Below are 13,500 nucleotides of genomic sequence, written 5' to 3'. Positions count from 1 at the left end.
GGAGCTAGTTTGGCATTATGTGTGTCCTGCAGTGGAATGTGCACCCGTTAGCATAATGCCTCCAGAATTAATCAGACAAACAGGACATGATTCTCCATGAGCAGGAAGTAAAGCCTCATTTCCTGTAAATCTGTGTCCTGTATTACTAGACTCCACTGCAAAAAAGAGCCCCTCCCCACAGCAAGCAGAGAGTGTGTGATGTGATGACATGCACACTAATGAGCAGGCTGAAAGGCAGCTGCCTCCGAGCAGGATGGCAGATGGCCACGCTCACAGGCTTCCTACCCCGACTGTCTGGAGGTCAAATGGGAGAAGGAGTTTTCAGGAGACACATGGAAACTTCTCTTCAGTTCTAAAATGTGTCTTTCAGGGGCAGTTGGATGTGGCATTGGAGCTTAAAGTGTTTTAGCAGGCACTGCCAGAATGTGCAGCACAGCATTCCCTTCCCAGGAAAGCAGGATGGCAGGGCTGCACTGTCTTGCCTGACTCCACAGAACCTCTACCTACTGCATATCCCAAACATCCTCAGCAAGTCTGGAGCTGCAGATGTTGTCACACCAGAACAAGCTCTTGTTGGCTGGAGCCTGACCTGTTTCCAGGCTTTGTCTTTTCTGGGGTAACACAGGAATACATGCTGAGCTTAGAAAATGTGTAAATATTGAAACCAGAAGTGGGGTAACTTGTTTGTAAGAGTGAAAGAGTTGGTTGGCCCCTCACACAGGTTGTCTTCCTGCAGTTCCTCTAACATCTGAGGTGGCAATGCAGAGAAGGCCATGGCCTCTTTCTCTCAGCCTAATTTCATGGTACACATGCTGTGTGCTGGATTCAGAGAGACAAACTTCCCCAAGTCCTTGGTGCTGCTGGCTGCAGGCATCTTGCACTCCTCTGTCTCAGTCCCCTGTCTCCACTCTGTGTGTGCTGGCTCTTGTGCTCATTGAACTGATCCAGCTGAAAAGTCAAGAAGAAAGGAAAAAATATGGAGTCTGAGCTTGGATGAATCCATGGCTGATGGCATGGCCACTCGATAGCAAGTGTTTCCACAAGAGAAGGGGCTGCTTTGTCCTTGAGCAGCAGCTGATCTAGAAGCCAGCTATTGAAAAACATGTTCCATGGGCACTCCTGCCTCCCTCCAGCCCCATCTGCTTTGTCCTAACCCAGCAGTGCCCCTGCTCTGCTGTGGGGTGGTTTCAGCCAGGGCTGGGCTGGCTGGAAGCTCTGGGTGAGTTGTCAGCTAAATTAATTCCTGCCCCAGCAGCCTGGGTGGCTGTGTGTCACCAAGGGTGGTGAGAAGGACATCTGTGTCTTCCCTTAACACTACAATGGATTTGTGCCCAATTAAAATGACTATTAACTGTGGCCTTCATTAGTAGACTGACAATGGAAATTTTTAATCAAGTGTTTGGCTTGCAAAGAGGCGGAGGAGAGAAAGGATCACTTCTCCATTTACCACGGGTAAGTTACGAAAAAAAACCCCAACCTAAAAAAAAATTCCCCGTGAGTAATTTGAGTGCAATACAGCTGGATTTTAAAATTCATGATTTAGGCGTGGGAGGGAGAAAGCATATTTTAAATCCCTTGCTTTCTCCACCCAGCCAGATAAGTTTAGCAAGGATCAGGTTAAAGTGGTGACTCTTTTCCTTGTTAGCTTGAGTGTTTCTGCCAAAACTGGATTTTTATGTCCCACTTACAAAGGGGCTGGAGCAAGGGAAAGGTGGGGTAATGGAAGTGCTGACATCACTTCAGCACAGGGCAGCACTGCTAATGATGCCCCCAGAGCTCACTTGGAAGCTCATACGTGGCTGAGCCTGACAGAAAGGCTCTTTGAAAATACTGCCCAAAAAATAAATGCAAAAAGCCCAACCTTCTTCACACTGAATGAGTGAAAAAATTGCTCCCAGCTTTATGGGAGTCCCAGGACATTGTCCAGGCCCTCCCCAGCAAGCACTGCCATGAGATAGGGTTAATTGCTTGAGGTGTAGTGGGAATTGTTGGGTGTGATTTAATAATAACACTCCACATCTGAAATAGGAGGGTGGAAAAACCAGCTAAGCTGGAATAGCACTGGCCTTGCTGGGAGTGGAGGCCAAGTAAGGTGCAAGGGTAAAGGTGTCTTATTTATGTCCTGTCCTTCTGCCCCAAGGAGAGCTGCTGGCCACCAAATGTCCCCCCAGCTCTACAGCCCACCCATCCAGGACTGTCCCAGGCTGCTGTGGTCCCACTCTTGGCTTCCTCACATATTTTCCTTGACTGTGATCCCTTTTGCTTGTGTGGAGTGCAAATCTCTTCCCAGGGAGGAGGAACAAAAGCTGTGCGCTTTAAGCCACCATGCTGTGGGCTTTGGGGAGTTTCTGGTGATGTTTCTGGAGGAGCTGCCTTTCTCTTTCCTCCTGTTGAAATGCACGTTGTGCCACAAACCACAGGGCAGAGCAAACCCACTGCCGGAGTGGGCAGCAACCACCCTGCTCCACACAGCACAGACCCAGGAGAGCTGGGCTATGGAAAAGAAACTGCTGTTTAACACCATGTCAAAGTGCTTCAGCTGGGGACACCACAATTTATCTGATTTTTCAGAAAAACAAGTCCAAAGCAGAGTTTAAAGCAGTCAGCTGTTTGCAGGGGGGAGAACCGTGCAGAAATAAGGAAGTTTTCAGGGTTGCTGAAGCAGAAACATTCATTCAAACCACAGAATCTAAAGCGAAATTTAAGGGAGCCTGGGCCTTTCAACAAGAAATTGCTCTGTTCACATAATGAGTGTTTCAGCAGGGAGGTGACACTTTGTCAGCAGAACTCGGAGCACTGGGAATGCAAGGGATGCTCAGGAGATGGGAGTGCAGTGGGGCTATCACAAGAGCTAGGAAAATTAATTAAAAATGTGTAGTTCAAGCAAACTGCTATAGTTTGGAAAAGTGATGGGGTTACTTGAGAAGCAGGCTGTGAAGAGATGTTTTAAACCATATTAAGGTGAAGAGCTCCAACACAGGGTTGTGCTCAGAGAGGTCAGAGAGGTCCTGGCATGGTGCAGCACACTCTCTGCTTTGCCCTCCCTTTCTGTGGTAAATGTGTTTATTTAGTAGTGGCCAGTGCTGTGTTTAACCATTATGCTGTGACAACAGTGTTCACTGTGTGGAAACCCAGGTTGCATTAGCAAATTTAACAAAGCTGGAGCATCTTTGCACTCCCTCCCTTGTCTGTGTTGACTGAGAAGAAACTCCTTTTTTCTTCCTTTGTCTCAGAGCACAGCCTTGGAAATGCAGTAGAAAATTCCCTCGATTCCCTCCAGCCGAGCAGAGGCTGCCACTTGGGCAGGTCCATGCCTGACCACGGGTCCTCTACGCCTCTGTGCAAGGTGTCTTTATGTAACCCCAGCCTCCAACCAAGATTAGCTTTCACCGAAATGCAGGTTCGCAGCTATTCCAGGGAGGCTCTGCAGGAAGCCTTGTGTGCTGCTGAAGGGTTTTATTTCACTTCTCTGTACAGCTTGTAAAAAGCTTCTTGGAAACCAGATCTTTGCATTTTACTTTGAGTTCAGTTATCTGCCAAAAGCTGTTTCAAGTTACTCTTTCCAAACCATATTAAATTAATCCTTAGGTAAGAAGGAAACAGCAACAAGTACTGTGTATCTTTGTTGAGAACTCACCGCTTCTAATTATGTTTCCCTCTTAGAATGTTTAATATCGAGGACTACAAAATGAGGTCAACCTCTACTAAATATAATGACTTTCCCTGCAGAGCTTGCAATGAAAACAGCTTCACAACAAAGGTTTCTATTTAAGGGAAAGGAAGTTTCTATTACAAAGTAGTCCCCTAACTTGTTGCAGGGGCTTTGTTTTCATTTGCTGGCTACAACAGAGTGAAAAAATATTTTGGTTGAGGCTTTAACCAGTGCTTATCTGAAAAAAAAGGCAGGTTACTACATGAAGATAGGTAAGAACAAAAGTACTGTTGCTGCATGAGCTGACCTGGAACCACTCTGGCATGCAACATCTGTGAACCTGAGCCACACCAGGGCCACCAAGAGCTGTGTGCAGTGAGGAAAAAGGTAAAAGCAAGAGCAGCAGGTCTGCGTTTCTCTTTTTGCTGCAGGCTGGACACAGTTCCCCATAGGTACCCCAAGAACAGTGCTCTACTCCAGCAGGAGACAAAATGAAACTTGGATATAGGAGCTACTTTTGAAGACTGGGAAGAGCACCATTTGGTGCTGTGCATTTTTGTTGGGCAGCTCCTGTGTGCTCCGGGCAGATCCTGCCCAACCAGTAAGTCTGCACATCTCTGATTTTCAGAGGTGCAGTGGCTTGAACTGGCTGTTTGGTGCTCCTGCAGCTATTTGTGGGGCTTTTTCGCTTGATATTAAAAGCTAGGTAAGCACAATGCTGTCTTATTAACTAAATTCTCTTTTTTTACACCAGAAATGGAGGTAAACAAGGCCATATATATATATATATACACATATATATATGTGTATATATATATATATATATATAATATATATATATAACAAGGCCATATATATATATATACACACATATATATATATACATATATATATATATATATATATATGTATAATTTTTTTAATTGTCCTGATAGCAGCTTAACCACTGCCAAAGTTTGCTCTTTCTTTAACGGTATTTTTATTTTTTTTTCTTCCTGCAGCCTTGCAGGCAGGACTGTGCCAGGCAGTTGTTAAAGGCCTGCGCCTGCCAAGCTCAGGAGGGTGATTTTGGCAGCATCCCGTAGGAACTGCCCTGCGCTAAGGCTGCCGTGTTCGAGCAGCATCGAGAGCACTTCGAGAACCGCAGCCCTCGGTGCTTCAGCTCCGGCTGCTCTGCTCCTCCATTCCCTCGCAGCTCAGCTCGCTGCTACACGCTCCTGATCCCCGCAGCCGGCTGGAATAGCACGTAAATGATGTTTCATGGTATTAATGAAATAAATGCAGTGCGGGGCCGCACTGCAGTCTCCTGGCAGGAAACACAGGCTGACCCTGCGGCGCGCTGGGAAGCGGGATGCGGATCAGCCCTCTCCGCCAGCGGCGGTGCTCGCCCTTTAAGAAAAAGCCTGCAGTAATTTTCCATTACCCTGCACGGTCTTGTCGACGTGGCAGGAATTGTTTGTGGAGGCTGGAGCATCGCGGGTGAGGCGCAAGCCCCAATCCGGCTGCGGTTGCCTGGCTACGCGCTCGGCATGCCGGCCGCACGCCAGGCTCCTGGGAAGCACCTTTGTTCCCGAGAAGGGATTTGAGTTGTGTTTTCATGCCGAAAGCTGGGGACAAATGCTGCTTTTTCTCAAGCAGCCTGGCAGAACCGGGCTTTCCAAACAACACGAGCCAGCCAAAATTCTCAGTAGTAATAACAGCGATACGTGTGGAGTCCATCTCTGGTGGTGGTTTCTCTTCCTTTGCACAAGGAAATATCTTTTAATGACTTTGTGATGTTTGTTTGCTGTTGCTCTGATCATAACAGTCACTTAATCAAGCCAGAAATACTGTCAGCAAAATCCTCCCCCGCTCTTGTTCTTTCCATCTAATAAACCAGATGGATCGCTGTTGTTCTGCAACTTGATAAGCGGGTTAATTTTTTTTATGTAAGCTCTGGAGTCCTGACAGGAGAATAGTCTGAAATGCCTAAAATATTTCAAAGGCTGCCCGCAGAATCTGCAGCAGCAGGAGGAGTGGGTCTGCGTGGTGTCCCTGCTTGCTGGGCTTTAGCTTTAAGTATGGCAGCAGCATCAGTGCAACAGGCGTGTCCATGATGTCTCGAGCATGGCTTCAGCTCCAGGATAGCTTATTTTATCTGTTTGAGGCTTGATACTTGTCATTAATAAAAGTTCTGTGTTCTGCTAGCAGCCCATGCTGCCAAGGTCTCTCCCAGCATCAGCAGACAAACTACACTGGTAGCTGTCACACAAACAAGTGTGCCACCCCACAAGTCCCCTCACTTAGGTAATGCTGCCACTTCCCTTCTGCAGCAGCTCTAGGAACCCTCAGGAACAGCAGAAAGAATGAATTATGATGACTTTGGGGTTTCTGTATACTACTGGAAACCTCAGAACTGGAAAATTTGATATAAAGTAGAACACAGTGAGCATCAGCCTTAATTCTGCTTCATGGAGTATGCAGCCAAAGGGGAATTTTGTGCTGGCATTCTGGCATCCTGCATTGCACAGATGAACCTCACCCAACAGAGCCCTGGCACAGCTACACAGGGGACCACCTACCCAGCAGCACTTCTTGGGGAGCTCCACTTGGATTGTGGCTCTGAGGCATCTCTCCTGGACACAGGCATAGCTTGCCCTGCACCCTGTCACCCTGACACCTGTGTCTCCTAACCACACCTCTCTGAGGTTTACAGTTAAGAGATGTTTCCTGCAGTTTTCTCTTACAAATTAGCATTCTTCATGTTCTATGGTTTCTGGGCTCCTTTTCGGTCCTGTTTCCTCGCACCCAGCCTTTCCACCACCTCCTCCTCATCCCTGCTGCTGAGGGCTATGTTGCTACCACCCAGCAAAGCTCTGTTGATGCCCCGACCATCTGGGGACCTGCACAGCGTTCCCCACCTCCAGGAGAGCCATGCAGGAAGGGTGGAGCAGGGCATGTTTAGCAGTCTGGCTACACGCCATCCGTCATCTGGAAGATGCTTGTCCTCCATCAGTGAAGTGTGCCTTGTCTGATGGAAACAGCTGAGCAGACTTTTGGGAGGGTGGGTTTCCACATCCCTAGGTCAAATTTTCCCATATGGGTAACTTGATGGTTAGAAACATCACCTTATCCACGTTACAGACTGCTTGGCTGTCTGCTCAGTGAGCTTTTTGACTTTTTTTATCTGTCCTTGGCTTGGTTTTTGTTTGTTGGTTTGGATTTTTTTTTTTTTAAGTAAACTACTGCCTCTTAGTAAAACCTATCTAAGAAAAGATGGGTTTGGCTCTTAAAAACTGGTTATTAGTAGTAGCCCTTTTCAGTGTGTTTTCAGAACTGAAAAGCAGTACTTGGGAACTCTTTATTTTTCCAAGGAGGCACATAAACACAGAGGTGTACAGAAGAGGGTCCCTTTCCAAAATACATCTGCCCTGTCCTGTGTCTGCTATCACACACCACCACAGCTGCCTTTGCTTGGGATGGCACAGGAAAACGTGGAGGATCCTAACTGCCAGAGGAGGGTTTGCCTCCCTTGTTTGTGCAGTTAGGAATGTGGGTGAGTCACTGCCTTCTTTGAAGAATGAAACCTTCCATCTCAAGCCCTTACGTCTTTATTTGCTTTTAGAACTGCAGTGCTGTTGGAGGTAACTCGAGCTCCTGTGGCTTCTCTGGAGCTCAGGTTTAACATCTGGTTTCCCGTTTTGTATTCCCTTCTTAAAAAGCACAGAGATGGGGCTACATCTTCCCACGTGTGGTCCAAAACCCATTGGATCCAGAAGACTTTAGGAGATCAGAGCAGGCAAAGCCCCAGCCGGTCCCCAGTGAGCAAGGCAGGTTTCCAGCACCACCAGTGCAGCCGGGTGTGGCTCTTGAACAGCAACGTCCCTAATTAAAAGAGGCAATTTCCATCGACAAAATCAGAACAGTCCTTGAGGTCATTTTGTTTCAGGAAGGCAAGAAAAGCAGAGAAAGAAAAAATGTGCTAGAAAGACTCAAAACCCAGAGCAAAGTTTCCTAACTTTTTCTAGCTTTCAGCGATTTAAGCTTAGGGACCTGTGGCCATTTTGTGAATAAATTATCTGATTTCAAAGGTTTTTAAATGCCTTAAATGATATTCCTATTTTAGAAAATGAAGTCATTTCTTTATGGAGATGCTTAAGTATCAGTTTCAGTTCTTTCATGTTTTGCAGATTGAAAAAATATATAAAAGATTTCATACGTAACTGCCATTTTCTTCTACTGCAATTTGGCATCTAAACCTGATCTTTTTTCCATATATAATGGACGGTTTCATTCTTGGGTTTTTGTTGTTTGTTTTGATTTGGTTTTTTTTTTACACTCTAAGTCTGTAAGTTATTCCCAAAAGCCCAGTATTTATATTTGTTCCATAGCAAGCATGTGACTGGTATGACTGCATAATTATATCAAAATGAGTTTGAGTTCCTTTTGTTGCAAAATGTTCCAGGGCTACAGATACGTTTTGAATGCGTAATAAGCTCCGGGTATTGAGATTACAAGAGAAACTATCTGCAAAATCCTACGGATTAAGGTCATGCATGAGATATTTAATTCTCCCTCCTGTGAGGTTTGATTGCAAGATAGTGTGCTCCCACTGACTTCTTAAAATGAGAAAGCTTGAAAAATTGACCAGATTCTGTCAAATTTGCTTCACTACTAGTGGAACTGGAGGTGTTGAAGAAAAGGGGAACTGTGAGGAAAGGAAAAAGGAGAGACCAGGAGGGTCAAAATCCCTGCTGCTTCACAGCTTGGAAGTGAGGAAAGACACCAAGATGACTTTTTTTTCCTGCCACAATTTGATCTACTGTAGAATTCACAATTTGAGAAGGGGCAGCTCTTCCCTCTGTTGCTGTGACTGCAGCAGTGTCTCAAGGCTGCACTTGGGACCATGGTTCTGTTGTGCCAGGCCAAAGGATGTGTCCTTGAGGGTAAAGGATGCAAAGTGTGGATGGGAGAAATGTGAGGAGCAGAATGGAGGTCGTGGGGGAGCACCTCAGTCCTATGGAAATTCAGTCATATCTTTTCCCCCCACCCCAAATGTACGTGTGTATGATCAGTCAATATACCACAGAGACCTGATGGAAGGTAAAAGTGGGTAAAACTCTCTGGGGGACAGCCAGTCCCCAAGATCATAGTCCTCCTCCACACCTACTAGGAGGTGGATTCAGTGAATTCTTTTTTTATAGACGTGGCTATTCCTCTGGGTTTTTTGTTCTTTTGTTTGTTTGTTGGGTTTTTTTTCCTCTCCATAAACTATTGAAAATCATCTGATGGGAATAATTTCCATGCAGACTCGTGTCCTTCATGCCGTCTGTAACTAGGGCATCGCTGCTGCCTCCCTGCCTGTCCCAAGGGACCTGGGTGGTGTTTGTGCAAACGCGATTGTGCTGGGGAAGGGGTGTAGAAATGCAGCTCTCAGCTTGGGATATAGTTAGTGAATGCAGCTGTGGGAGGCAGCAGGAACAAGAGAGCTTTTGTATTGCCTGTGCTCTGACAGCTCACATGCCAAAATAATCTGCTAGTTTCTTAGCCATATGTTTCCTCCCCCTGGTCCCCAATATTTTTAACTTGAATGTAAAGTTATACTTTAGTCACAATCCTTCCTTGAGTTTAAAAGTGAGATGTGTTACTGTGTCAGCCTTGGTACAGCAGTTCAGATGGGCAACCTGCAACTTTCACAGGCATTGGACATTCTCCATGACGACTAGGGAAATTTGACCACATCTTTTAGGGAAGGTAGTGATGTTCGAATATGCCTTTCACGTGCACTGCAGAGCTTGCCTGGGGTGGAAGCAGACCTGCAGCGCTGCTGCAACCTCTCCCAAGGAAGTAGAGTCTGCTTCTTGCCAGGGCTGCTGAGCTGGGGTGCAGAGCCTGCTTTTGGCACCCTGGGCACTTCACTGAGCTGTACAAACTCTGCTGGTCCTCCTGGTATCCCTGGGAGTCTGATCCAATATTCACTGGTACGTCATGGGATAAAAAAGGAGGACGAAAATAGGTTTACTGAGCCGCTGGGTCAAGCGGGAGCAGGTTACTGTTGCTATGTGTTAGGACTAATTTGTCTATGCTCTCTGGCAGTGTTCAGACTTGCCCCTAGAGAAAAAGATCATAGCTCAGAATTCCCTGTGCATCTTCTTCCCTGGCTTGTTCAGTGGCACACAACAAGCCACGAGCTGACCTGACTCAGACTTTAAAGGTTTATAACAAATTATACTGAAGAATATAAGATTTTTTTATTATTTTTTTTTTTTTGGTCTTGTTCTGATACGGTTAAGGGGTTGAAGAAACAGGACTGGTGCAGGGTAGTGCTGTCTGGATGATGGAGACATCACATTCAGAGGGAGACACACTCTGCCACTGCTTTCCTAGAGCTTGTCCCACCTTAGGGTGTTTTTCCAGCCACAGCAGCACTGCTGGGACATGTTGCAGTGACACATCCGTTCTTTGGCAGAGCAGCACTCTGACCCTTCCCAGCTCACCATGGACAGCATGGATTTGCTGTCCCTATGGCAGGGACCCGATATTCGTATGGGAAATGCACCTCCTGTGGGTGGCTTTTATCGTTCCACCACAGGCTAGCACTGATCCTGAAACACACACAGCTTCTATTAAAACTGTGGTGTACGTGTGCAGGATATAGCTGTCCCACCTTTGCATGCTGTGATCTAAGGGAGTTTCAGTGGTCAATTTGTCTGTCGAAAGTATTTATTATTAAAGTAGAAGGAAAAATGCATCTATGAAAAAAATCTGTACGAACACGATGCCCTGGGAGCCCACACCGTCCTTTCAGTCTGGAATCCCGCGGACTGCGTGCCCGGGACCGGCTTTGTTTCCGCAGTTAAATGGTTAACTGGAGCACTAATTGGCTCTGAGCGCTGCAGCCCTTTGCAACAGATTATTGGCATGCTGGTAGGAGCAGCTCCCTTCCTTCCCTTCCCCCTTCATTATAAAAACATGTACTGTAGAGAAACCAAATACCACATGGCGCCCTGCGCCGAGCCCGTCACCGCTCCCGCTCCGTGTTCAGCACAAAAAGTCCTTTTATATTTGGGAAGCGGAGGGAGAAAATTCTGGAAAGGCAAGATCGCAGCGATAGCGGCTGAATCGGCACATTTATTCCCAGTGTGCAGGGGCTGGAGCCCACAGCCCCACACACCCGCACCCGTGTGGGGAGCAGTCCCGGGGGGGCCGAAAAGCGACGGGGAAAGGCCGTTTTATGGAGAACTCTCCCCGTCAAATTTTGGCTTTGCCGAGGGCTCCCGGGAGGTACCGAGGGGCTGAATGTGAAGAGAGATAAATAAAAGCTTTGCGGGGAAAACAAACAAACAAACAAGCAAAAAGTTGCATTTCTCTTTTCCCGAGGAGCCGTGGGCGTTTTGAGCAGTCTGCAGAGGCAGGCGCCATTTCGTGAGGCGGCATTAATGCAGCAGGAGGAGACATGTTGTGTTCGTGCAGTTTGGATTTTAAGGTTTTTCTCCTCGGTTTAAAGCAAGAGGCTTACTCATCCCGCCTTCACCCTCGTTCAGTCCAAAGGCTTTCGTTTTTTTAAACTTGAAGGAAAAAAGTAATGACAAGCGGGGAAAACTAGGGAAGAGGGGAAAAGTTCTCCTGAGGGTATCAGAGAGTGCAAGCAAAAACCAGGTCTCTCTCCAGGAGACGAAAAATCTTAGAGGTGTGTACATGATTCCAAAAATGCCAGGAAGGTTGTGGGGAGGATAACCGGGATGACAGCATGGCTGTACACCCAACCCAGGTGTGCAGGGAAAATGCAGTACATCGGGCACGTTTTAAATAGAGGATTTTTTTTCTGCTGCAAAAAAACATCTGTCTGGTCTGTGCACACACGAAACCAGCCTTTTGTGATTTACACCAGCTGACTTGACTTCCAGGTATTGAGATACTAGTTTTGATCTAAAAGCCCAGACTATTGCTAGTGCTGCAGAGCTGCTCTTTTGATCAAAGGAGAAAATAGGAATTGTGGCAGGAGTGAGCTCAGGCTGATGCCCTTCTGTGCAGAACTCCTGGAGTAAGCTGCAGCATTTTCATTAAGGGCTTTTGGTATGGGAGTTGACTTCTTACCACTCCAGGACCTTTCACTTGCAAAATGCATTATAAGGCTCATTTGTTTAACAAGTCTCTGGGAGCTGGAAGAGGGAGAATTAATGCTGGCATTTGGGAATACAACTGATAGTGCTGCATTTGATTTTGGTTTCATGTCATTATTTTCTGGTTTCAGAGTCAGGAAAAGCTGCTCATTTATTTTTCATGTAGCTGTATTTTTTTCCTGGTTTCTTAAGGAGGCAGAGCTCATGAAATTGTGCTGTTAAAGGCCTGGAGCTTTTGATCTAATTTTCAGTTTCAAAAAATTTCTGTTCTAGAGGTTCTGCATGTTGGGGAAGGCTGCACGTTACAGAGATGAATCAGTGCATTTGCTAAAGGAAGAACTAAAAAATGAGTGCAGAGGGTCTCCTCACTTTCCTTGCTGACCCATCAATGAGCATCTTGTTGCCAGCTGACCGGTCCGTAATGTCTAGCTCAGAAATATTGCAGCCTCTGTGGGAATATGGTGTGGGATTGGGAATGCTGCGGCAGTGCACCGCACTTGGGTGTGGGGCTGCTGACTCCCAGGAAAGCAGCCATCGTTACTTCAGCTGCTCACAAAAGACTTGAAAACTTCCAGCCACAGTATTCAAATCCCAACTAGGTTTTCAAGGAGTGTTAGTCGTTTTTAAGACTCCTCCATGTTATGTGCAATTGAATTTTGCAAGGTCTTTGATCTCCTCGCTCTGGGTTTAAAGGTTCCTTTTCAGGCTTGTCACCTGCAAAGATTTCTTTGAGACGGTGATTCCTTTAGTACCGAAAAGCCTCTTTGCCACCTCACAAATATTATTTTCTTGATTGCTCATTTTTACTCTGCTAAGGTTACATTCCATCTGCAGTTCAAACATAACCTGGGTGCAGTGCACCGAACACCAGCAGTAAATGAAGAGCTCTAGTGTGACATTCATGCATATCCTTGGTTTGTTAGTCTAAGACTGTGCATTATAATGATAATGTAAAGCATAAAATAGTTTCCATAAGTAAAAATCATTTTCCAGCATGTACTAATGTGCCTTTTGGAACCTCTTAATTAGGTTATGTTTTCTCCTAAACTTATTTCCACATTATTAAGAGCACTTGAGTAGATTCAACATTCCAATTTTGGTTACAATTTTCATTTTGCTCAGTATATATACATATATATGTATATATGTATATATGTTTGTGTGTGTGTATATTCAGGAAGATAATTCTTTATTAATCTTTTGAGCAGAACAGTTTTCATTTTTGCAGCAAAAGTCCTGTGCCTGAATGTTCATTATCAGCACCTGATATGCTAGCCTGGAGCACAATAGCCTAATAATTGGAGTTTAAGGGGGGAAAAAAAGCTAGTTATTAAAGTCATAGTGTTTCATTCTTGTGCATGTTAAGATTGTAAATTATTCAAGCATTTGCCTTCCTACACGTACGAACTTATGCTCCCCACACATTTTTTTTCCCCAAAGTGCTCTATGGTTTCCTTTGTCTCACACCCTAGGTTGGAGTATTGAAATGTACTGTTTAATACCAATAGCATGTGTGGCTCGTTACAAGAAAATCTGAGATAGTTTCTCAATTAAAAGCATTTTATTTTGACCTATTTACTTCTGTCTAATGTTTGGTCTCATCATAGTCAATATTCTGTCTTACGGAAAGGTTTTAAAGGCATGCTGAAGGAGAAGAATAAGAGGTGAAGTAGCTAGCACAATTTATATTCTTTCTTTTGCCAGTATTAATAAAAATATAAAAGAAAAAAATGTGTTGGGGAAAAT

The 13,500-nt window shown here is 45.5% G+C and overlaps 2 long non-coding RNA genes across 3 annotated transcripts in view; both read left to right on the top strand.

Moving 5' to 3' along the window:
* The first annotated feature begins 200 nt into the window (after positions 1-200).
* The window catches only part of LOC111922282 (uncharacterized), a 34,212-nt gene continuing 20,912 nt past the window's right edge, over positions 201-13,500 (top strand). Inside the window, exon 1 of one of the 2 annotated variants that reach the window (XR_015276042.1) lies at positions 201-1,452. This is a non-coding gene — a long non-coding RNA (uncharacterized LOC111922282). Of the gene's footprint in view, positions 1,453-3,817; positions 4,040-13,500 lie in introns of those variants that run through there. The other variant, XR_015276039.1, reaches the window with a different exon arrangement.
* Positions 4,281-5,553, top strand: LOC147650665 (uncharacterized). The gene is made up of 2 exons (XR_015276043.1): positions 4,281-4,358; positions 4,654-5,553. It is a non-coding gene; the product is annotated as an uncharacterized LOC147650665 (long non-coding RNA).

This window comes from Cyanistes caeruleus, chromosome 13 (genome assembly GCF_971803275.1).
Source record: "Cyanistes caeruleus chromosome 13, bCyaCae1.hap1.1, whole genome shotgun sequence".
Taxonomy (NCBI): domain Eukaryota; kingdom Metazoa; phylum Chordata; class Aves; order Passeriformes; family Paridae; genus Cyanistes; species Cyanistes caeruleus.
The sequence above is the reverse complement of the archived record's forward strand: the minus strand, read 5'-3'. Positions and strand labels throughout refer to the sequence as shown.